This window comes from Pagrus pagrus, assembly GCF_965226575.1.
Source record: "Pagrus pagrus genome assembly, chromosome: 9".
Classification (NCBI taxonomy): domain Eukaryota; kingdom Metazoa; phylum Chordata; class Actinopteri; order Spariformes; family Sparidae; genus Pagrus; species Pagrus pagrus.
The window spans coordinates 1,048,624-1,073,075 of NC_140193.1; the positions used below are offsets into that span (position 1 = coordinate 1,048,624).

A 24,452-nucleotide genomic window follows, 5' to 3' on the forward strand; every position below is an offset into this window, starting at 1 on the left:
GCGCAACAGGTGCAAATTAAAAAGGGGATCCACGGTGGGCCGGGCCGAAATCTGCTGACCTGGGCTGAATACCAAGAGCAGGGGCGGGGGGTGGAGGGCGTGGGACAAAACGGGCTTTAATAAGAGGTGTGACCAGCAGGATTTAGGGGCAGTTCAGGCCCAGTAATGCCCTCTGTGATCAAAACACTGAGAGGAGGCCGGAAACAAAGAGCTGGAAAGTGAGACGTGAATGCTCGTTGTGTGGGTCGAAGGTATATGTTGGGATATAATATGATCTCACTGACGACTTAACCCCCCCGACACATGCCCAGCACCCCTCCTCCTCCTGCTGCTCCTCCCCTCCTCCTCCTCCTCCTCCTCCTCCCTCCTCCACTCTCCACCCACGGCCATTGTGCTTTTTAACTTTTGGCTGAAAAACATTTCTGACCTGCAGCAGGAGGAGAGGAGGAGGAGGAGGAGGAGGAGCAGCAGCAGGAGGAGAAGGAGGAGGAGGAGAAGGAGGGAGGAGGAAGAGGAGGAGGAGGAGCAGCAGGGGGAGGAGGAGGAGGAAGAGGAGGAGGAGGAGGAGCAGCCGCAGGAGCAGGAGCAGGAGCAGGAGCAGCAGGAGGAGGAGGAGCAGGAGGAGCAGGAAGGTTCAGCGCCGACACTGCCGTCTGCTCGCTGCCGGCGTTCAGCCGTGCTGGTGCAGCACAGCAGCGTCTCGTCTGAAGTGTTTGTTCGTGTTTTGTAGTTTAAACATCGACAGACCAGTAAAACCTGAGTTTACTGCTCCTGTAGAGCCGGATCAGAACCACGAAACCGACCGACGAAAACAAAGATGTGAACACAGAAACATATTTATAAAAAGCAACAACTGAGACTGAGACGGTTTGTCTCAGCGTTTAGTTTAAGAGTCGCTCAAACACACATAAAGACACCAGCAGGCTTCAGGAGGTGACGAGGTGAATTTAAATAAACACATTAAATATTTGACACGATGAAATGATCAAACAACAAAGTGTTTATAAACACTTATAAACCAGCTGCAACATTATTTCACTGTTTGTAAACAGCTCAGTAATTATTAACTAATGTTTAATTACCTGTTAATTAACCGTTTATTACTGATGTTGTTATAAAGTGTGATCGTCTTAATGTTTAATTATGTTCAAAGAAGGAATTAAAAACGATTCTTCAACCAGAAGACGAGCTCGACGTCGTCGTCGTCTAAGAGAATCCTATAAATAATTTTCACTTTTATTTTCTGTAAACGACGGAAAACAGAGAAATTAAACTATAAACAGTAAAAGATTTAACATGAAGAAGCTGTCAAATGTTCAGTTACAGTGAAAACACGTTAAATCACTCAAACAAGATCTGAAGTTCATGTTTAATTCAAGTTAATGAATAAGTAACTAAGTACATTTACTCATGTACTGTTCTTCTTTATTCTTCCACTCCACTACATTTATCTGATAACTTTAGTTACTAGTTACTTTACAGATTACATGTTGCATCAGACTAGAACATGTTTAAATTCATTTAAAACCAGAGTATAAGTTATAAACATACGTGTAAATATAAGCATCAGTTACATAATTCCTACGATTACTTCTCCTGATTACTGCACAGTGTTTGTTTGCAAACACGTTTCATCAGATTTATTCATTTATGATGAATTTGACTCTTTTTATAGTTTTGTTTATAATTTAGGAGAAAAATCAAGAAGTTTAAAACGACGAAGGAAAATATTTCCACCTTAAAACTGAACTGAGTGTAAAGCAGCAGGTTGTAGGAGTGTGTGTGTGTGTGTGTGTGTGTGTGTGTGTGTGTGTGTGTGTGTGTGTGTCGGTGGGCAGCAGGCGGACACACACAGACGCAGTGACCTCACAAACAAAAGCCATTCAGGGCGCTGTTTGCCTGCCGGGTCACATGACTGTGGCAGAGTGGCAGATGTCACCGGGGGCAACGCAGCCGCTCATCTGAAAACCCTGTCCACCATTTTGTTCCTGCACACACACACACACACACACATGAACACACACACACACACCTTCCAGTCAGACTGCTCGTCTCTGAACAGATAAAAACTTTGCAGGTTTGATGTGATGTTCACTCTCGCCGCCGCCTCGCCGCTCCTCCGTTGTGCCGCCGCCGCTCGCTGCTAATCTCACAGAGCTCCATTGTGCTCAGCCGTCACCTCTGCAGCCATCCAGCCTTTGTGTCCATTCAGGGAGTCGAGGACAAAGCAGCGACGACACATCGCAGGGCATTACCCTCCTCCCTCCTCCCTCCTCCCCCTCTAACCAGGGCGTTTTACAAAGACACATTAATCTTCTCCCCCTCGTCCCCCTCGTCCCCCTCCTCACCCTCCTCACCCTCCTCCCTCCCTCTCCTGCACACTTTCGTCATCCTCTCCTCAAACATTTTCTCTCCGGACGGAAGAACACACTCGTTTTTTTTAATGCAAACTAATGCCTCCAGCTGTTTCTGAGGGGTGAGGAGAGGGTGAGGAGAGGGTGAGGAGAGGGTGAGGAGAGGGGTGAGACTGTGAGTTTCCGGGCAGGTGGTCATGAGAAGGTATGCAACACGGATCAGACCCGAACACTGGGTCATGTGTCCGGACCGTGTGCAGGTGCTGCAGCCAAGACAGAGAGAAAAGAAAAGAAGGAGAGGAAACTGTTTTTCTTCTTCGTGTGTTTCGCTCTAAAGACGCCGTGCAGGAGTCAGAGAGCACGCAAACAAACTGCAACAAGAGAAAACACACAGAAGAAGAAGAAGAAGAAGAAGAAGAAGAAGAAGAAGAAGAAGAAGGAGAAGAAGAAGAAAGCTGCCTGATCAGGATTTCAGAGACTGATCTCGACGCTGTCGTCACATCTCCTGAAATACACCAACAAGTCTCAATTACATCAACAAATGTCGACTGAAACAGGACTCTCATCTGCAGCAGCAGAGAGACGACTGTAGATCTGTGACGACCCACTGCAGGAGGTCTCACTGTGACACAACCTGCATCAGGACCGATCCTCTTATTGATTAACTGAAGGTCGTATTTAATCGTGTCGTCTAACGAAGAATTCAAACTCAAACATCTTCGATCTACGATGAAATAAAAATCTGAACACTGACGTTCGCTTTTTACTTAAATCTGCTATTAATTTTCTGTCGATCGACTACAAACATCCAATCAGTGTCCAACCTTAATGTGACAGCAGCCAATCCCTGCTCTCCGTTCACAGAGCGAGGAGGGCGGGGCCTCAGAGCCGAATTTAATCCATAAGACGTGTCGATGAGATCAAACTGAAGCTGACCGGCGTCTTTAAAGAAACATGTTATTCCTCTGAGGGTCGTCCAGGTGTTCACATCTGCTTCCTGTCTGACGTTAAATCATATCCACACACACACACACACACACACACACACACACACACACACACACACACAGATCCGATCAGATCCCGTCCAGGTGCTGCGTCCACATCCTGCCGCTCGCTCAAAGGTAATGAGAGATGAAACCAGCTCGCTCTATCTTCCCCCTCTCTCTCTCTCTCTCTCTCTCTCTCTCTCTCGCCTGAGAGCACATCACCTGGGCGAACAACTGGAGGGGGGGAGGGGGAGGAGGGGGAGGAGGAGGGGGTGAGTAGGTAAGAGACACTGTGGAAAATGAGGTCGCTGCCTAGCGGCTACGAGCTGGAAGTGATTCATCACAGAGAGGAAACACACAGGTAACACACACAGGTGGACAAAAGTATGTGGACAGCAGAACAATACAAACATATACTGTTTCTATGGAGTTGGCCCAACGGATGTCCACATACTTTTGTCATGATAGTGTATTTATGCTGATCTATGATTTCCCTGAAATTACCAAACTCAAACATTAAACTTCATGTCCAAAAGTATGTGGACACCTGAAAGTTAAACATATACTATCTATATAGAGAGGGGCAAAATGGTGTCCACATATTTTTGGCCACAATAGTGTATTGGTATTGTTCTATGTTTTCCCTAAAAATCATAAGTGACTTCCCTGTCCAAAAGTATGTGGACACCAGAACAATACAAACACATTTTCTTTATATCGAGTTGTCCATATACTTTTGGCCAGAATAGTGTATTTACACGGGTTTATCAATAGAATTAGATGGTTTAATGGACATCATACATTTCATGTCCAAAAGTATGTGGACACCTAAAAGTTGCAATGCGATGTGGGTCATGTAGAGTGTGTCCACATACTTCTGGTCACATAGTGTTTATCTGGATGTGTCATGAACAGTGTCTGAATTAAAGTCTCATGTCTCTGCGGGGCCTGGTGGGGCCTGGTGGTGCAACAGGCTGTAAACTCCTCCACCTCCTCCACCTCCTCCACCTCCTCTGATATGAAGCCACCATCTGTGCTCGGCCTCCACACATGTTCCTGCTTCAACAAATGTTCAGGCCCCCCCTCCACCCACAGACACTGAGCCAGCAGACTGCTGCTGCACACTGACTGAGACCAACATGGAGACATCCATCATCCTCTTATCTTTATTGATTATTGATTACTGTCTCCAGGCCGCAGTTTACTTCACAGTCTCGTTGTTTCCTTTACCAAAATTCTTCTTCCACTCTTTAAAGTCAACTTTATTTATAAAGTGCATACACACACACACACACACACACACACACACACACACACACACACGCACATTAGAGTCTGTATTGTTCTTCCTGTTTCTTGATCACATGACAGGAAGCAGGCTGAGCTCTGACTGCACACGCTCAGATGTCACCGAGTCGAAACAGAAGAAGAAGAAGAAACAGTTGAAAACCTCCATGACTGACAACACAAACTTTATCAGCAACTATTGTAATAATTTATCACTGAAATGATTTTCTGAGGAAACCGGTTCTCTCACTTTATAAATCATTTTATTTTAAATCTCTGCAAACTGAAACTCTTTGGTCAGAAGTTGATCAATAACCTGATGAACTCATCAGCTGTGTTTCCTGCCTGAAAGTCTCTCACTGACCGACTGTAAATGATTCAGATGAAGCTCTTTGAGGAAAGTGACTCTTCAACCACGTTTCATTAATTCAGACAAATAAAGAGTACAGATATAATCCTGTGGAGGTTCGACGTGATTGGTCGGTCCGACACAGAAACATTCAACTTTAAACTGAAGAGGAGAAGAAGTGAGGTGATCTCTGAGGGCTGGCAGCAGAAACCTGATCGTTTCTCTGGTATGTCGATCTAAGAATGGACAGAAATCCCTCAAAGACAGCGGTGACGGGGGAGGAGGGGGGAGGAGGGGTGAGGAGGGGGAGGAGGGGCTGAGTGAGAGTTTCCATGGCCGACCTGTTGGCAGGCTGCTGTGTAATTACAGTCACCACATCCAGCTGCCTGCTGCCCCGCGTGGTCGAGTCCCAGAACAAAAAGAGAGAGAGAGTCGCTCTGTAATTCACCCCTCACAGGGGGGAGGAGGGGGAGGACGGGGGAGGACGGGGGAGAGATGCCTGAAGAAAAACCAGCGACCACAGAGAGAAGTTCAGGATGTTTGACTGTCTGAGAGACGCAACGAACCAACAGACTGACTTAACAAACACAAACGATTCTGCATCGTTAGTCGTCTGCATCACAGACAAACTGTCTTCTGATTGGCTGATGGAAACATAAAGGAAGGCGGGAATACATTTAAAGAGGGAAGGAAAGGAAACGAGGAGCTAAAAAAGCGAGGAGGAAGCCTCGGGACGACGGATGTGGACTCACTACAGTCCATCATGTTTCCATCTTGTTTGTTGACACTGATGATCGTTAACGTCTCGTCTGATCGCATGAATAAAAAAACACGATAAATAAAGAAGGTGAAGAAATGACAAACAGCAGAAAACACCAGACAACAATAAACAACAAGAGACAGAAATTCAGTTTGATACAAAGTTCAGATTCTCAAATTCGTCCAGAGTGAACCCTCCCCTCAAACAGTCGATACAGGATCTCTGAAAAAGACGCTGAGAGTTTCCTCTGGTACCAGTCAGCTGATCGTCTCCATCACACAGGAGGAGAGTCTGGAAGAGACGCTGCAGGCTAACGCTAAGCTAGCTGCAGGCCAATGCTAAGCTAGCTGCAGGCTAACGCTGAATGCTAAGTGTTGAAGTGAAATAAATAAAACTGAAGCTTCACTGCAAATAACCTGTCACGCCTGAAATCTTAAAATACTGAGCACACTGAAACTGAGAGACAGATAAGTGTGTGTGTGTGTGTGTGTGTGTGTGTGTGTGTGTGTGTGTGTGTGTGTGTGTGTGTATGTGTGTGTGTGTGTGTGTTATCAGTGGTCCAGTGTTGAAGGTGTGACAGTGGAAGTTCCTCTTTGAACGAGTCGAGTCACAAACTTAATCAGGTTTTAACACCTTGACATCTGACGGTTACAAACGGAGCGTTAATATCAACACACACACACACACACACACACACACACACACACACACACACACACACACACACACACACACACACACAGTGTTGTAAAAAGCACCAGCCGTCACACGAGTAAAGATCTGGTGTTAAACTGACTTAGGTAAAAGTCAAAGTTACCCAAGTGAAGAGTAATCTAGTAAATGTAGAGGAGCTGAAACTGGAAATACTTAAGTAAAGTACCTCAGAATTGTACAAACAGTATTTGAGTAAATATACTTAGTTACATTCCGTCACTTGAAATATTCAGTTAGTACTAACACCACACTGTAAAAATACTCCATTACAACTAAAAGCCCTGCATTGAAAAGTTACTTTAGGAAAAGTTTGAGAGTATAATCAGGAGACTGTGAAAGTATATATTACATTTTAGGATTACTTTACTGGTGCATTATTTAAGTTACAATTTCATGTTGTAACTGCAGAAGCTAAAGTAACTATCAATAGTAATATTCACCTACAACATGTATAAAGTATAAAGTTTAAAGTAGCACAAAATGGAAATACTCAAATAAAGTACAAGTACCTCAAAACAGTACTTGAGTAAATCTACTTAGTTACATTCTTTCACTGTAAATTTGAGGTACTTGTACCTGTTAATCCACAACATTAATCTGACAGGACTCATTAACAACCGACTTGTTACTGTTTGTTATCTGTTAATGACTCATTAATCACCATGACAACGACATGTTCACATTTAGTTTTTTAATATGCTGATGAGCGTGGACGTCCATGTGACTGCAGTCAGGTTACAAACTGAGCGGTCTGGTCCTTTATCGTCTCCCTGTGTGGAGGGTTGACTAGTGTTGCTGCTGTGTTGAGGCAGCCGTGTGTGTGTGTGTGTGTGTGTGTGTGTGTGTGTGTGCGTGTGTGTGTGTGTGTGTGTGAAGGTGTAGCGGCGCCGCAGACCTGAGAGTCGAGCGTTAATCCTATCAGCAGCAGAGTGTGTCGGTTGAAGCCCCGCCCCTCTCACCTCGGCCTCGGTGTGTCGTCTGATTACTGCAAAACTACATGAAACGCTGCTGCTGCGCTCTGATAAGACCTGACACACCGATACCAAACAACCACACACACACACTGTCTGAGTGTGTGTGTGGGCGGTCAGAGTGTGTTTCACCAAAGAAGAAGAAGAAGAAGAAGAAGAAGAAGGTCAGATGTGTAACAACTCCACTCCTTTCTTGTCTTTTTGTTGCAAAACACAATTAGTCGAGTGTGAAGCTGCTGCAGAGAGAGAGAGAGTGTGTGTGTGTGCGTGTGTGCGTGTGTGTGTGTGTGTGTGTGTGTGTGTGTGTGTGTGTGTGTGTGTGTGTGAACAGTGTGTATGAATAAGGAATTGCGGCGCCGACGTCTGAAGGTGGAAAGAATTAAAAAATAAAACTTCTCGTTTGAACTCTGGATCTTGTTCTACATGCGTTTTGAAGCCCATCAAACTTCATCTTTCTGTGTAAGCGTTCAATTAATCATCAGCCTCTGTGGCTGCTGGAGGGGGAGGTGGGGGAGGTGGGGGAGGTGGGAGAGGTAGCCTCACCCTCCACCCCCCCACTATAAAAACTAGGTTGCCTTAAGAGAAAGTCAGACTTTAAGTGTGAATAATGGATACAGGCGCTCACTCGTCTGCTGGCAGTGATGAAGCAGTTTGAGGATTTTCAGCCCACCAGCCTCTCTGGAGGGGGAGGAGGGGGGAGGAGGGGGAGGAGGGGGGTGAACATCCAAAATGTCTGAATTATTCATCTTCCCAGGTGGAAGATGAATCTTTACAAAAGGGGGAGAGGAGAGTTGTTAAATCCCTCCGATGAATACCTTCTTCTTCCTGCTCAAACTTCTCTCTGCTAATAATTCATGACTGCAGGTGTTTTAACTTCCCGCTGCTGCAACAAACTTTATATTTCTGTGTGTTTCTGCTGCGAGCGGCAGCAGGCAGGCGGCTGACACCACTCACACTCCACTTCTACACCTCACAGGTCTGTGCTGGATCAGGACCACCAGATTGATCCTGATCCTGATCCTGATCCAGGACGGTCCAGTTTGACCTTCAGACTTCAGATTCAGATTGGTTTCTGACTTTTTGACCACAAGTGAAACAAATCAATCAGCCACATCTGGACCAGAACCCTGACATCAGAACACAGACGACTGAGCGGCCTGCCTCGTGATGTCAACAGGTGGCTCAACTGAAACTGATATGAGAGATCAGAATACGTCTTTTCACTGAACGTAATAAAACAAAATGAAACAAGATGCAACGCTGAAGACGTGTTGTTACGTTAAAGGAGACAAGTGATGATGTCACAGTGTGACGTAAAGGAGAAGTAACCAACATGTAAATAATGTTAATGATAAGTATCAAACCATAATGTAACAGAGTGAAGAACAAAATGGTGTAATGTCACAAAACAAGTCTACTTTTATTGTGAAGTATTAACAGGAAATGCATCGTTCAGAGTTTAACGCTGCAGGCTGAACACCTTCAACTTCTCAGTGAGGTAACTGACTCCTCCCTCAAACACGCAGCAGGTTTCCTGTTCAAATCAGAAACTTTATCGACACTGCTGCTGTAAAGACTTTGGTTTTAATCGACGGTGGGCGTTGTGATCAGTGTGCGCCTGAATAACAGCTAATTATCAGGGCGACTCATGATTGGACAGTTTCTCCAAAAGAAGAAATCGGAGTCGTTCAAACACTTTGAACATCAGAGTCATTAATGAGACAAAACACACACACACATCCTCGTTAATATTCAAGATAGGCCCCTCCTCCTGCCTAACGAGCTCTGATTAACACCCCCCCCCCCCCCCCCCCACACACACACACACACACACACACACACACACACACACACACACAGTGTCAGGTATTGCTTCACACTGACCGGTCCTCAGAGGTATTGTTGGATCTGTTCCTGGAACAGTTTGCAGTAGTGAAACTGCTGACGGAGTCACTTTAACGTCGACTCACCAAAACCTGCAGCCGGACACGAGTACCACCGACTGACAAACAGGAGAAGAAGAAGAAACCGCAGCGCTCATCAGTTTCCACATTTACTCTCAGTTCAGGGAAAGTCGACGTTTGGCACCTTTTTGTTCTGACGGTAAAAAAACTCAATTTAATTTGAAATGTTCATAAACTTATGACAAACAGGTCGCGACTCTGGAAACAGGCGATTACACAACACAACTTCTTCTTTTGCTCTGAATAATGTCGAGTTTCAACATCTCATCCAGAAACACCTGAGCAACGATCTGCCTGGCAACAAAACATCACGCTGCAGCAACAACATCACCACGGCAACCAAAGGAACCAAAGAAACCACCTGGAAACACCAACAACACAACCATGACAACCAAACATGAGCCGCCAACCAGAAGACCACAGTCTAGTTGAGTCAGCAGGTGTTTCCAGGTGTCAGTCACCTGACCTGGTCCCCTCAGCTGCTCTGATTGGTCGACAGCCTGTCAGTGAGTCAGAGAGGCCGCGAGGGACGAAGTGACGGTTCCTCAGTCATTTGAGTGATTTTTGCGCCCTGCAGCCGTTCGTCCACTTAACTGGAAACTTTGACCCGGAGGAGCGAGCGCCTGTCAGCTCCCGTCACCTCAGAGGGCCTCCACGCCATCCACAGCGAGGAGGGGGGCGGGTTACCCTGCCTCCCCCGGCGGAGTCGTTCCCAGGTCACATGATGGATGAACACATCTGTCAGTCCAAAGGTGCGACCGCGAGCGCCGAGCCGCTCCGACGACACCTCACTTCCTGTTTGTCCTTCACCCCCGATGAGCAGACCTCGCCTCTGCTCGCTGACTCATCGTTAACCAGGACAGTCAGGACGACGCAGGGAATACTGCGCCGCTATTGGCTGACAGACTCACACATGAACTAATATGTTGATCGACAGGAAACGAATCTGACCCTCTTCGTTTACATTACAAAGTGTTGCATCAGAGATTTAAACATGAACACACGAGCTGATACTGATGTCGTTATATATCATACATATTATATTATATATTATATATATTATATATTATACATATTATATTATATATTATATATATTATATTACCAACAGAGCTGCAACGACTAGTCGATTCATTAATCAAATTAATTGCCAAATATTTTGCTAATCAAAAAAAAAAATGAACAAAAAACAAACTGTGTCTTATACAGTGATGGAATGTAACTAAGTACATTTACTCAAGTACTGTATGTGTGTTTATAAATACACAAGACAAACAGTGTTAAATCTCACTCTGGAATGTAAAAGTAACTAAAGTAATCTAATAAATGTGGTGGAGTTACAGTAATGGAGTACCTATATATCCCAGACAGAAACATTTTTAATGACGTTTATGTAAATGATCTTATGTGACTTTCACTTTTACCAAAGTAATCTTTTGACTTTTACTCGAGTACTTTTGACCACACTGATCATGACGGAGCTTCAGATCAATGATTCTGATCGCAGGATATTCACAGAACTTCTTCTTTATCAGTTTGAATGAATAAACTTCAACGAGTGTCGCTATGGACACGTGATGATACTCATACTCGTAGAAGTACTTCATCGTGAGCGATACTCGCTGAGCTCCGGTGAAACGGCCTCATGAATGTGTGCCGACAGCCTCGGTGTAGAAACCTGCAGACTGATCTGGTTCTCAGACTCTCTGAGGTCTGATTGTGATGCTGCTGCTGTCCTGAACATCTCCCCCCTGACAATAAGAGCTGAGGGGGGAGTCAGAGGGGGAGTCAGGGGGGAGGGAGGGGGAGAGGTGGGAGGAGGAGGGTGTCGGTACAATGAGCCCAGTGTTACCGCGATGTGGTCTCCATTGTACCTCAGAGCTGAGAGGTGTCTCCACTTCCTGTCGCAGCTTCACAGAGAAAAACACCAATCAGCTCCCAGTAAATCCTGCTGGTGTCCAGTCCGACCAGAACCGAGGACACCTGAATGCCTCACAGACGCTGCAGAGGGTTTATTAACCCTCTGAACACCAGACAGCTCCGACAGGATGGAGGAAAACCATTTAAAGATTTATTTAAAGGTGTAAAGATTCAAACATGTAAAACTTTTCTGGGTAAAAACGAGAAAATCGATTGATTCGTTTTTTATCGTGATGAATTATTTGGGTTTGTGATGAAACGAGACGTTTTAGAGATTCAATTATGAATCAATTCACTGAGAAAATAATCTGCAGATGAATCGATAATAGAAAATCTAGAAGCTAAAGATAAAATCAGGACTTGATTTACTTGTTAACTGATCAATATTTGCATCTTGAACCATCAAACAACAGCTGATTATCATCAGGACAAAGTGTGGCTGTTATCATGATTGAATTATTATTTTCCTCTCATGTTTATAAATATATAATAACGTTGGACTGATCCTGGAGTCTCTGTTCTCTCCCTGTTTGTCTCTCAGGCTTCCAGTAAAACTCATCGAGCGTTTCCTCGCTGCTGTCGACCGCACGCTGCTCGTTAACATCAGCTGAACGACTCGGAGGAGAGTCGGTGGATTAAAGAGCCATTAGTGGTTTTTAACCAGACGGACGAGTAACAGGAAACATCAGAGAGAGAAACAGGGCCGCTCAGGACCAATCACCTGTCAGCTTCAACATCAGCTTCATCTTCATCAGCAGCAGCTTCGACTAAAAGGACTCAAATCTACAGACCGTAAAAAGATCGTTCCAACATTGACTTGAGTTTTATTCCCTTTTCATCTTTGCACGCTTTATTTTTCTTTATTTGGTTTGACTAACTTTAACAGCCACAACAGAAACAAGTCGTCACTTTTTCTACGATTCTGCAGTAACGATAACTTTTTTATGATTCAATATGTAATTTTGAAATATAGACTGCAGTGGACACCGAACATCAACGCTGTGAAAATCCTTCTAATCTCAGAAAACTCGACAGGTAGAAATATTTTTGAAGTAAGAGAAATCCAGACTTTACTGATGTTTTGAAAATTTTTTCCTGTGACTTAAAATACATATTTCCACTCATCAGGACATTATGTGCCAAATGTTAATATTATATAAAACTATTTTTTCAGGTCAAAAATTCTGATATTGTCACAAAATATCACAGGAACTGAAGATTTAAACTTCAGCAGCAGATTCTAGTGAAGAGCCACTAAAGATTCAGTTCACGCTGCAGAAAACGACTCAAACTCAAAGAAATCTGAGAAAGAATTTCCTCAAAAACTAAAACAGGTCGTTATTAGATCCCGAGAACTGTTCACATGTTCTGATCGATCACACAGATCTTTAATCTGTTGCACAGCTGACTTCACGTCTCCGCAGCCACAAACTTCAGGACAACATGTTCTTTTTTGATTAAAGAGGTTAAAGGATCAATCCGACCAAACAGACCAAAACCAGGACCTGGTTTATGTATTTTTGACAACTTTTTAAACTATTTTCTTCTCTTCCTGACAGTGACTCATTTGTCATGTTGAAAGTTGACAGCAGAGAGGAGTGAGGAGGAGTGATGCTTCAACTTCCTGAAAATGAGATTACACAACGCCTTCATTACCTGCTCCAAACTAAAAACAACCACTTCTGTTTTCTGAGACTGAACCTGCAGAGGAGGACAGACGGGGGAGGGTGAGGAGGGTGAGGAGGGGTGAGGAGGGTGAGGAGGGGTGAGGAGGGGGTCGGGGCTTCCTTCAGCCCAGCAGGCCTCGGTCATAAACGCTGGTCCTTTTGTTGGAGCACAGTCGGCAGCAGGAGCTCAAACAAAAGGAAACCTCATCATGCTCTGAGCTCCGAGGACGCTGTCTGAAGTCACAGCCACACAAACTGAACAACAACCTGAACACTGCTCGTTATGGTGTTAATGTTTACGACCGCACTGAGTTACAGATTAAGTAAGAAACTATCGGGACTACGCTGTAAAACAGTTTACGTATTATAAAGTCATTTTAGTCTGTAGTTGATTGAACAAGGATCAAAATGATCACATTGATGAATCAGATGTTGATATCTTCCTGTTGGGGGTGGGGGGGTGGGGGGGCTGTCCTTTCAGGTTACATTCACATGTGCACATTTAATTTCTTCTGTAAATAAACTCAGTAATAATCCTGCTGACAGACAACATTTATTTTGGGTTTGGATTTTTTTTAGAAAAAGTGAAGTGAAAACGTTAGAATAGTCCTCCTCTATGCAGACGATGTCACTGTATTAATCTGTCTTCTGTGCAGTCGTTAACGAACTATAAGAAGCGTATAACTGCTTATGAAACAGTCTCATTTTAGTATTGATGCCTCTCTACCACCGACATAACCAAACCAGTCCACCAGGGAGAAGATTGGCCTTTACTTTAAGTTATTTCTAGTTGTTTTCACGCCTGTCACCAGGTCAGATTTGGACTTTTCGGGGGTGGATAAATCACCATTTTCATTTCCATTCAGTAACATTTAAGCTTGACCAAAGCATTTTCCTGTCTCTTTTTAAGTGCCCTAGTCAGTTAAATCAGCTGCTGTAGTTGGTTGTGAAGTTCAGAGACTTAACAAACATCAGTTTGTAGCAGGCGTCCATGGTTTTCCGAGCAAATACGCTGCTTTGAGAGTGGAAGTTGGGAATATCGACTTGAAAATACCAACTTCCGCGATGGATTAAACAATAAACAGCTTGCGTGACAAGAGACACCTCAATGACAAAATGGAGATTGTGAACTTTTGCCTCCACAGGTTTCACATGTTATGCTGTTTTTTTGGTGCCAGGCTGCGGTCATGCTGGCAGCCTGGCACCATTCTATCTGCTTTCACGTCTCCTTTAGAGACTAAATGAATGAATAACCTCATGTTTTGTCGTGTGTTTTTGGGAGTTGTGACTCTGAGGAAATATGTTGAAGACGGTTCGTTGTGTTTGTTATTACTGTACAGCTGCAAACATCAAACTCACATTCTTTCCAGCTATAAAGGAGGCTTTGTAGGAAGATGATGTTTAATCTCATATTTTGTTTAATCTAATCTTTTCACTCAAACCACCAGAAAGAAACAACCGTCGGTGAGCAGAAGTTCAGATCTGTAAGAGGCCTGAAACTGATCGTTGGCAGATAAAATCATGTGTCACGCAGACAGAAGAATAAATTAGCTTTGAAAGAGTTTTTCAGCTCTAAAACAACTTGATGCTACTTCCTGTTTGGTTCCTGAAACCATGGAGTCAGACTGTGACCAGCTGATTGTCACCAGCTGATTTCAGGTGTTTGAACAGAGAACCAATGAGGTGAAGCGTTCACAGAACATCAGCGTGACGCTTTAACACAGTTTAATAATCCGTGTTCAAATGGTTTCCTTATGACCGACCTGCAGACACACACACACACACGCTCTGTGATGTCACGCTGTGATGTCACACCTCCATGATCTTTACGACCATCGTCACGGAGATAAAGACGACCGCCTGTTTCTTCTTCTTCACGCTCTGCTGCCTCGGTCACTACAGCACGGCTCTCTGCTGTTTTATTTCTACTTTTACCTCAACAAACTGTGTGAGGGGTCCTGCAGGTGTTAATCCAGCTGTGGAGGTGTGTGTCTGTGTGTGTGTGTGTGTGTGTGTGTGTGTGTGTGTGTGTGTGTGTATGTCTGTGTGTGTGTCTGTGTGTGTGCACAGATGGACTGAAATAGAAGATCGTCTCCGTCGCCGTTCATTCCTGACCCATGCTGCCATCACTCCTGCTTTAGACTTTACTTCACACACTGTAACACACACACACACACACACACACACACACACACACACACACACACACACAGTGTAACACACACACTGAAACACACACACACACACACACACACACCAGCCCCTCCTTGTAGAAACCTGATAGGAATGTAACCACGAGGTCGTTGAACTATTTGGGTATGGCTGCTCGAGTGTGTGTGTTTGTGTGGGTGTCTCTGTGTTCGTGTGTGTGTGTGTGTGTGTGTGTGTGTGTGTTATAGTTAACATCATAATGATTTTTGAATTTGAAATCGTCATAATTGATCGATGATTGATTCTTTCCTCCGTTAATCAGTAAGTAATTGAGTGTATTAAAAGATGACATCATAAAAGGTTTTACTAAATTGACACGTGATCAGAGACGATAAAGTCCTGAATTGATTTTGATCAACACTGACTGATGTCAATAAATATCAGAAAAGAAATAAACGATCCACAAAATAAAAACTATTTGACTCAAAACAAGAAACAACTTAGATTTTTACGTCAATCACAAAGTAAATCAAGTCGTCGTCTGTCTGGTGAGAATGAAGCGATCAATAACTGAATCAGCCAAACATCAGATAAAAGTGAAAACTGTCGACTAAAACAAAAAGATCGAGTGTTAAACATCAGATCTGACTCCAGACGAGTCGACCGTCTTACTAACGATTCTTTAATAATATTTGGTGATTAGTTTTCTGTCTGTTTGAGCCGAGTGTTTCTTACAGTGTAAGATGATACAGTGTGTGTGTGTTGGAGGTGAAAAGGCCAATAAATCTTTCTATTACGAGCAGATTACATCTAACAACCCCCCCATGTTCACTGCCATTCAGACGGGAGGCGGGGGAGGAGGGGGAGGAGGGGGGGGGGGGGGGGGAACACTTTGAAACCCAAACCCGTCCCGCTGCAGTCAGAGCGCGGGGACATTTTTAATCCTCTCCAGCCACACTCTCGCTGCACTTCAAAATAAAAGCCTTTTATCCGCCACCCTCTCCACCAATTAAAGCGTTTAAGCAAAGCGACTCGTTTGTTGAACATCATCAGACTCGAGTCTGTGCCGCAATTTTCTCAAGACGCTTTCCTTTGACATCCTGAGTGTGAGAGAGTGAGTGGGGCTAAATCAGAAGAAGAAGAAGAAGAAGAAGAAGAAGAGGAGGAGGGTCTGAAGAGGCTGTGAGAGGTCGTTCACACACAAACTGACCTCTGTTCACTGAAACACCACAAACACTTCACCAGGAGACGTTTCGTGTCACAGTTCCTGCTGCAGAAACCACAGTTTCTTCATCATCTGTTAATCTGACACTTATTTTCACAATTAATCGATTGTTTAGTCGATTAAATGTCAAAAAAATCTTCAAATTGTAGGTCACATTTCTTCCTTACCGATACCGATTTAGATACTTAGACTTTGTGTGTTGGCTGATATCAAGTACTAATTTGATAGCAGTGTGTTAATATATATAAATATATATTTGTAGTATTGGGTCAAGTTTTTAATAAATAAATCACGCGGTATCAGATCAGTGTGTCGACTTGCATACTTGCCGAGCCCAGAAACGAAGGTGTTATCTGAAGCAGTTCTGATATTTATAACGCTGTCAGACGAACCGTACTTCAGAAGTCTGCTCTGGTCCGACCAACAGTCCAAAACCCAGAGACTCTTCAGTTACTGTAATGAGCAGCAAATCTTCACATTTCAGACGCTGAACCAAAGACTGAAGACTGACACCGAATGTCTGGTCAGATCAATAATCATGTTTCTGATTGAAAAGTCGTTTCAGTAAATTATTGTGTTGTACTGAGCTTGTTGAGTGTTGAAAGGTTTGATTTGAAGTTTTCAGTCTGTTTCAGCTGCAAACTGTTTGACAAATAGAAATCTGATGTGTAGGAAGTCGCTGGTGGCGTCCCACAGGGCTCCATTCTCAGACCTCCAACACATCAGGAGCTGCATCCTTTCAAACTCAACAGATTTACAAATTATGCAAATGTGTACAAAACTAAGCGGGTTGCTTCTCGTTCACCAAAACACATCAGACACAGTGGTTTCTCACAGTAAATTATAAAATATGATTGTTTTGTTGTCAGTGAAGAAACAGCTGGTGGTGCAGCTGTGGAGCCAGGCTGCGTACGCATACAGGCATCATATGTGATGTGGTGTGACTCCACGCCCTGTTCAACGGCTCTGCTGGTCTCTGTTACAGTGACACAACGAACCAATCACAGTCCAGCCTGAAACTAATTCATCATTCACTAATACACAAACACAATGAAGTGAAAAACACCAGTGTTTATATGTCACTATACAACATTAGTTTATCTTCCTTCTGTCTGCACACTGAACATGTTTCCTCTCCAGATGGACCATTTTCAGCTGAAATGGAGCAAAACCAAATTTACTTTAACAAAAACAATGTTCTGATAATGTTTGATGAATGTTTAATGAGTCTAATAAAGTTTCTGCTGCAGCGGCGACTCCCCCTCCACCTGAGGGAACGCTCGTCTCTTCTTCTTCTAACACAACGCTGACACACTTCCTGTTCTCGGCTCGTTAGCAGACCTCAGCGCAGGAGACCGACCAGAACTCAACGTGGATCTGAGTTTACTGTAAATGTCACAGATCTCACAGAGGTGTCGGTCTGTAGAGCAGTTAAACACCTTCAGACAGACGAGCAGCAGCTATTTTAACATCTGACCAAGGTGAGAAAAGAGGAAGTGAAGTGAAGGTGACACAGAAGAAGAAGAAGAAGAAGAAGAAGAAGTTTCAAAGACGCTGCAGTGTTTCAGTTTATTATGTATTATTTATTTTGAGTCCTTGTCTTCGATCTTAATCACTATTATCATATTGTGAAGCCTTTTGAATACTTCAGCATTACAGGTGTCACCATCAGAGGTGGGAAGTAACAAAGTACAAATACTTCATTACTGTACTTCAGTACATGTTTCAGGTATCTGTCCTGTACCTGAGTATCTCTGAGACTTTCCCTCTCTACATCTGAACACAAACATCTGAACTTTCTCCTCCTCACAGCTTCAAACAGCCTCGTTACTTTAGTTTGATGCATTTGAGGTGAATTATGGATTATTGTTATTTCCCAACATCACAGACTGATGTCGACCTATCAGAGCACATCACGCACGGCAGACGCAGCGAGACGAAGCAAAGACGTGAAAGACGTGAACAGACAGAGAGGGAGGCTGAATGGGGAGAAAAGGCGTGTTAGTGTCTCGTATCTGCAGAGAGTTTCTTATTTTCTCTCTTTGTTGCTGCTCGGGACGCTTTACCAACCCAACATGTGGCTATTTGACGTCCTGGGAATGAGACTCAACTATCAACTATCTTTGTGGCGCGTTCAGGAACAGCTGGGACAAATCCTGCTGACTCTACCTTTAACTTTAACAGTCCAGTGTGTATGAGGCAGTGTGACATGTGTCCTGGGTTCTGGAGTCTCGTTATGGATCTGACTTTGTGCTCCTCATGTTGAAACAGGAAAAGTCCAAACACAAACTGTTGACATGAAGCTGAAGGACTATTGTCTGAATGTCATTGTGTGAGTGAAGCAGAGGAAACCGACCCGGACACACCGAGCTGAATCACCTCATGATGCCACGACGACAAACAGAGTCTCAGTTCGTTCTGACTGAACGTAAAGAAGTAAAGACGACACATTTACATCAGAAAATTAAAAATCATGAACCCAGAAATAAAGAAAAACAAGAGTTTCTTCTCATGCATAATTCAGTATGAGCCAATCTCAAAGTAAAGCATGTTAAAGACGTCACACAGCTGCGACTGATGATTTCTGACAACTCAAACAACAAGGCAGAAGAATCAGAGAGTGAAGAAGGTAGAGAGGAGGCGACGTTAGAGAAGTGGGAAGTGTGAAAGAAGAAAAGGAAATTAAAGAGTGTGAGGGCATAACGGGAAGGTGTGTGTGTGTGTGTGTGTGTGTGTGTGTGTGTGTGTGTGTGTGTGTTCTCAGAAACAGAAGAAGAACCAACAGTGTGGTGACGAGGTCAACAAAACCCCGTGAAACAACGTGTCAGCAGATTACAGCAGCCGAGGGGAACTCGGCCTCAAGGACACTTCAGTGTCGACACAGAAAAGAGGAAACTCTCAGAGTGTGACTGTTTTTATCGACGTTTGCTTCCTTACCTGCTTTTTCACACCACGAGTTTGTTTCAGGTTGAGGCGACGCAGCACAACAGCACCGGAGAAAAGAAGAGGAAGAAGAAGAAGAAGAAGAAGAAGAAGAAGAGTTAGTGACATGAGCAGAGTCACATCAGCACATTCAATGACAGCAGGACTGTAAATGTTCATTTAAAACAAGTCGAGTGTCGGATCTTTATAATCAGACTGATTGTTTCTAATAATCATATAATTGGACAGTTGATCTGACTTGTTATGATTATTATCTGTACTGACACAGAGACTAGAAAACTAAACTGAAAACATGAATGAACACAGACGAGTCATCGAGTCTTTCACTTCCAAGTCTCCAGTCATTTGTTTTAACTTGTTGTTAAAATGACATTAACTGGAGGTCAAACTGTCTCATATGAATGAGGACGATAATGAATATCTGTTGAAACTGAATGAACACGCTGTCCTCAGAGGATCTGACAGCACTGATCACCCAACGAGTCGATCAGCAGACGTGTCGTGATCGATTCTTTGTTTGATTGATCAGATTCTGCTGCTGTTTTATTGTTATCACATTACACTGAACATGTGTCTCCAGAATGTGGTAGAGTGGGAAATAAAAATACTCAAGTAAAGTAAAAGTACTCAGTTACATTTCATCCGTGCATTTAAAGACAGCTTGAGCTTTGGGGAAATACTGCAGCTGCATGTTTTACAGTTTTGTGACATTTACGGGATCAGTTCACTGAGAGATGATAAAAGTAACAGAAGGATTCAAACACTGGTTTCGTCTTTGGTTCTGTGAACTTGTCTGTGAGACCTGATGTGGACCGGACCCGGCTGACACCAGAATAAACATGTTGGAGGACAGAGTCTCTCAATGTCCTCATTACTTCTTTCTTTTTAAACCCGTCAGTGTCTCGACATCCGTCTGAGTTACTTTGAACTTTAACGTGACAGAAATAAAAATATTTGGAGTGATTTATCTGAAGGTTCTGATGAGCGTCGGGTGTCTGTCCACAGCGTCAGTTGAAGGTTACAACACCTCGTCCCCGGTGGACACAGCGTCCTTTGTTTGTGTCTCAGTAATGACTGCTGTGATTGACTTGAATGGGGGCTACAGTGCAGACATATCCAGGTCTTATTGAATTCTCTTCTGGTCTGCTGCACGTATACATAAGTCGGATGGTAATTATTGTCTGGTATCGCTTGGATCAATTTGCATTTAACCCAGATTTCAGGACCAAAGAGGATTGTGGCGCGTCAAGCCACGACGAGACGACACAGAAACAGGGACAGGAAGCCGTCTTCTCTCCGTCTCTACTGCTCGTCTGTGATGAAATAAACATCTCTGCTCGTTCGTCGTCTCCGTTCGGTTCACTTATAACTCACAGTCTGCACATTTAGTTTGGTTTCACACAGCAGACGTCCAGAAGACAAAAGACGCTCCTCAGAGGACGTGAAGACGCCCCCCCGACCCCTCCACCGCCACCACCACCCCGGGGCAGGCTGCGTCCACTGGGTCACCTAGTTCTGCCCCAGAAGGGGGGGGGGGGGGCTTTCTTTTCCCAGGCTCATTAGGAGTCTGGGGCTCTGAGGGAGATTCAGGTGAACTGGTTTACACAAGAACTGGACAGACTCCCACTACTCCCAGTCTGACTCCACTGACACATCAACCTCCAACAGCTCATGTTTACAACAACAACACGATATCTGAGTGTTAGCATACAGCTAGCATAGCCTAACTCAACATAATGTAGCCTGATCCACCACAAAGCTGTTATAACTCCAGTTTAACCGTTAGCATTTAGCTGTCTAGGCTATTAAGCCCTCTAACATATGGTAGAACAAGTGTTAACACAGGCCTTAGCGCCTGCGCTAACACTTAGCATGGAACCTGCTATCAGCATCAAATGTTTAACTGTCATAAATGTTTTAAATGTCTTCAATCTTTTAACCTGATGTAGCTGATAAACATGACGCCTGCTGTCACTCAGCACAGCTGTTAGCCACGTGCTAGATGTTAACTAAGTGTTAAACACAAACCTTCTGCCAATCAACACAATGAAGACGTGTTAGGATGAAAACTACCACTACTATCAATGCTATTCCACAAAGTAGCACAATTGTGTAGGTGTTAGCATTTAGCCCACTAACAGTCAAAATGCAAAAGTAAAAAGATGTGGCTAAGTTGTTAGCATGGAGGCTGCTGTCAGTCAACACACTGAATACTAAAGTTTAGTACTTAAAGTACCTCATGTTGTTAGCATGCAACGCTGATGTGTAGTATGCCAAAATAATCTCAATTGTTAGCATGAAGCTAACTTTTTTAAAGTGTTGGCATGTAGGCCACTTTTAACACAGAATGCTAAAGTGATAGCCTGGAGCCTGTTATCACTTCACACATTGTTTGCTAAACTGTTAGCTTGTAGCACCACAGATGATGAGCTACACGGATGATTTGGGCTAAAACTCGTCTGCAGTAAAACACGTCACTGACATAAATATGTGTTTTCACTCTGCTGTCTTTAACCTCCATGTTTGACCCTGACTGACCGGATTTCAGCTTTTTCAGAGCGAGTTATTGATCGACCCGGTTTCGCCTGTTTTCCTGTCACATCATCACGGTTGCACCTCAATCCATGTGTGAACTGATCCAGACGTTAACATGCTTCATCTGTGTCACATCGATCCGACAAAAAAACTGATCAGAGACGCGTCGCAACATGGCCGCCACAAACAGCGATACAGACACACGGCGCAGTGTAAACACACAGTGACCGGTGAGGGAAGGAAAGAAAAGAAAAAGCACACACACATCAATGACCTCCATTGAATCTGGTCCCTTTGAGCGAGACACAAACAGCCAATGAGCGCGCACAAAGCCGGCCTTTCAAGTTCATCTGGACTGATGTAATAAAATTGACACATGGAGTCGGTTGAATTCTGGGGCGCCTGTTACCTAAACTCTCATTTCCAAAGCACTGTCACCTCCCCTCACTGCAAATGAATCAATTACAGAGCAGTATAATCCTGTTAGGGGGGAGATGAATGCATACCTCCCCGTTGGCAGGTGCTGGCAGGCTGAAGGGGCTTATTGGAGCAGGCGATATCAAAGCTGGGGGTTTTATCTGCCACATTAGAACCACTGCAAACCACCGAGTACAAGCCGCTGTGCCTGCGCTCGCTGTCTTAGCCTACACAATGAAATACTATTCAAAATGGTAATGTTACAAACAAAACCTGAGCACATCTCGCTGCAGATTTACAGACCAGAGTGTTTATTTCAGTCAGAATTAAAGACGCTGCTGCTGCACGTCTTCATTTCCCTCTCAGATGAACCTTCAGGTTTCCTACACTCACTTCCAGACAGTTCACTGGCTCAGACACGTGTATAAATACAGAGACGTCGTGTATCATGCTGATGCAGCTCCGCTGTATTTTTACTGCAGCTCAGCTGCATCACATGGAAATATTCAACAAAACTCAGAGTTTTGACCTTTGAGACCTTCTGGAAACTGGAAAGTTCCAGAATTTGAGTTCTGACTGCAAATCATGACGACCGGTTCTGAACCGAAATACAGTTTCATCTGAGAACGCAATTTCTGAAGAACTTGTGGTTGTGAATGCTGAGAACTGGACTGATACCGTTCATGTCTGGATTCTGGTTCTAGACTGCAACACTCTGGAAGCAGAACCAGAACTAGAAATCCACATGTTTCCTGAGGAGGTCACCAGGGAAACGATTACAGCTGATAGTTCTGCTGCTTGGCAGAACCAGAGAAAGTAACTAAGTATCATAGTAACTGACGCTCTGGGTGGCTAAGCAACAATAACAGGGTTCGTATTCACTGAATGAAGTTGCTAACCTCTCAACCACATCGCTCTAAGAAACACGACGAGCGCCGAAGTCCTGATGTTTTTGATTCTTTGATAAAAACTCAACACAAAGTTGTGAGTCCTTGGTTTTATTCAGATCTACAAAGTTCTGTGTTCGACTCGACGCACTGAGTCGAGATCATTTCTCGTAGCAGAACTAAACCCGGCGCGAGTCGTACTGCTGGACGTCGCTCAGCTGTGAGGCTGCAGCTTGTAAACGTGGAGGTTTATTGTCAGGTACAACTGTTACTGCTGGAGGCTACAGAGCAGCAGAGGGGTGAGGAGGGAGGGGTGAGGGTGAGTCGGTGGGAACCAACAATCCAGCTCATTGTTTCGGCGGTGGCGGCGGTGGCGGCGCTCCTGGGCGCGCTCAGCTCCGACACATTCACAAGGTCCAATCTGTCTGGCAGCGGCGGCCGACATTCTGAAGCACCTTGTCAGATAACGCCTGAACCGCAGCGAGGAGCGGCCCGGGGGCAAATAATGAAACCAACAATGACAGAAGGGCTGAGTGCAGCCAAGAGGGAGGACCGGGGGGGAGGAGGGGACGGGGGAGGCGGGGTCAGAGACAACAAGATGGAGGGAGAGAAAGAGAGAGTGGGAGAGAGAGAGAAAGAGAGGAGGCAGGGGGAACAACTAAAGCCCCTGCTTCACCCTCCCTCACCCCCTCCCCCCGCCTCCCCCAGCCTCCCCCCGCCGTCGGCCCTGGCTCACCCAGACCATTGTGCACCCGGGGGGGTTCAGGAGATAAATGGCCGCATGTTAACCACGTTTGACAGGCTGCACAAAAGGGGACACCTCGGGTCCCATGACGCAACCTGTACACCCCCACCTCACCCCACCTCACCCCACCTCACCCCCACCTCACCCCCAACATCCCCACGGAGGTACACCCCCCCTCCACCTACACCACCATCAACATCACCACCCAAACACAGGAGCTACAGGAGGACAGACCCACTGAAGACACACGGGGATCAGGTCCAGACTGGACAGGAAGTCACTTTCAGAATAAGGGCTTCATGATAACCAAAGAAGAAGTGAAAACTGTTTACGAACACGAACAAGTGGAGCAACGGATCAGAAAGTTCTCCTGCTGATCGATAAAGAACTAATGTTCACTCTCATAATCAATTTAATTTCACCAACTGATCCTGAATCACTGACCCGGTTCAGTCCGACGGGTTTAAACTCCACCGAGCCGACCAGACGTCCAGCCGAGGGTTCACTGAACGCATCACATCACATTGTTTACAAACACTGTTTGCTCATTAGCATACTTCCCAGCATGCATTGT

General features: G+C 44.6%; 1 protein-coding gene and 1 long non-coding RNA gene across 3 annotated transcripts in view; one reads left to right on the forward strand and one right to left on the reverse strand.

The window, feature by feature from the left end:
• The window catches only part of zeb2a (zinc finger E-box binding homeobox 2a), a 60,666-nt gene that overhangs the window by 22,297 nt on the left and 13,917 nt on the right, over window positions 1-24,452 (reverse strand). The gene's annotated exons all lie outside the window — the stretch shown is intronic.
• LOC311262627 lies at window positions 9,537-13,016 on the forward strand. The gene is made up of 3 exons (XR_014623281.1): window positions 9,537-10,140; window positions 11,850-12,343; window positions 12,868-13,016. It is a non-coding gene; the product is annotated as an uncharacterized lncRNA (long non-coding RNA).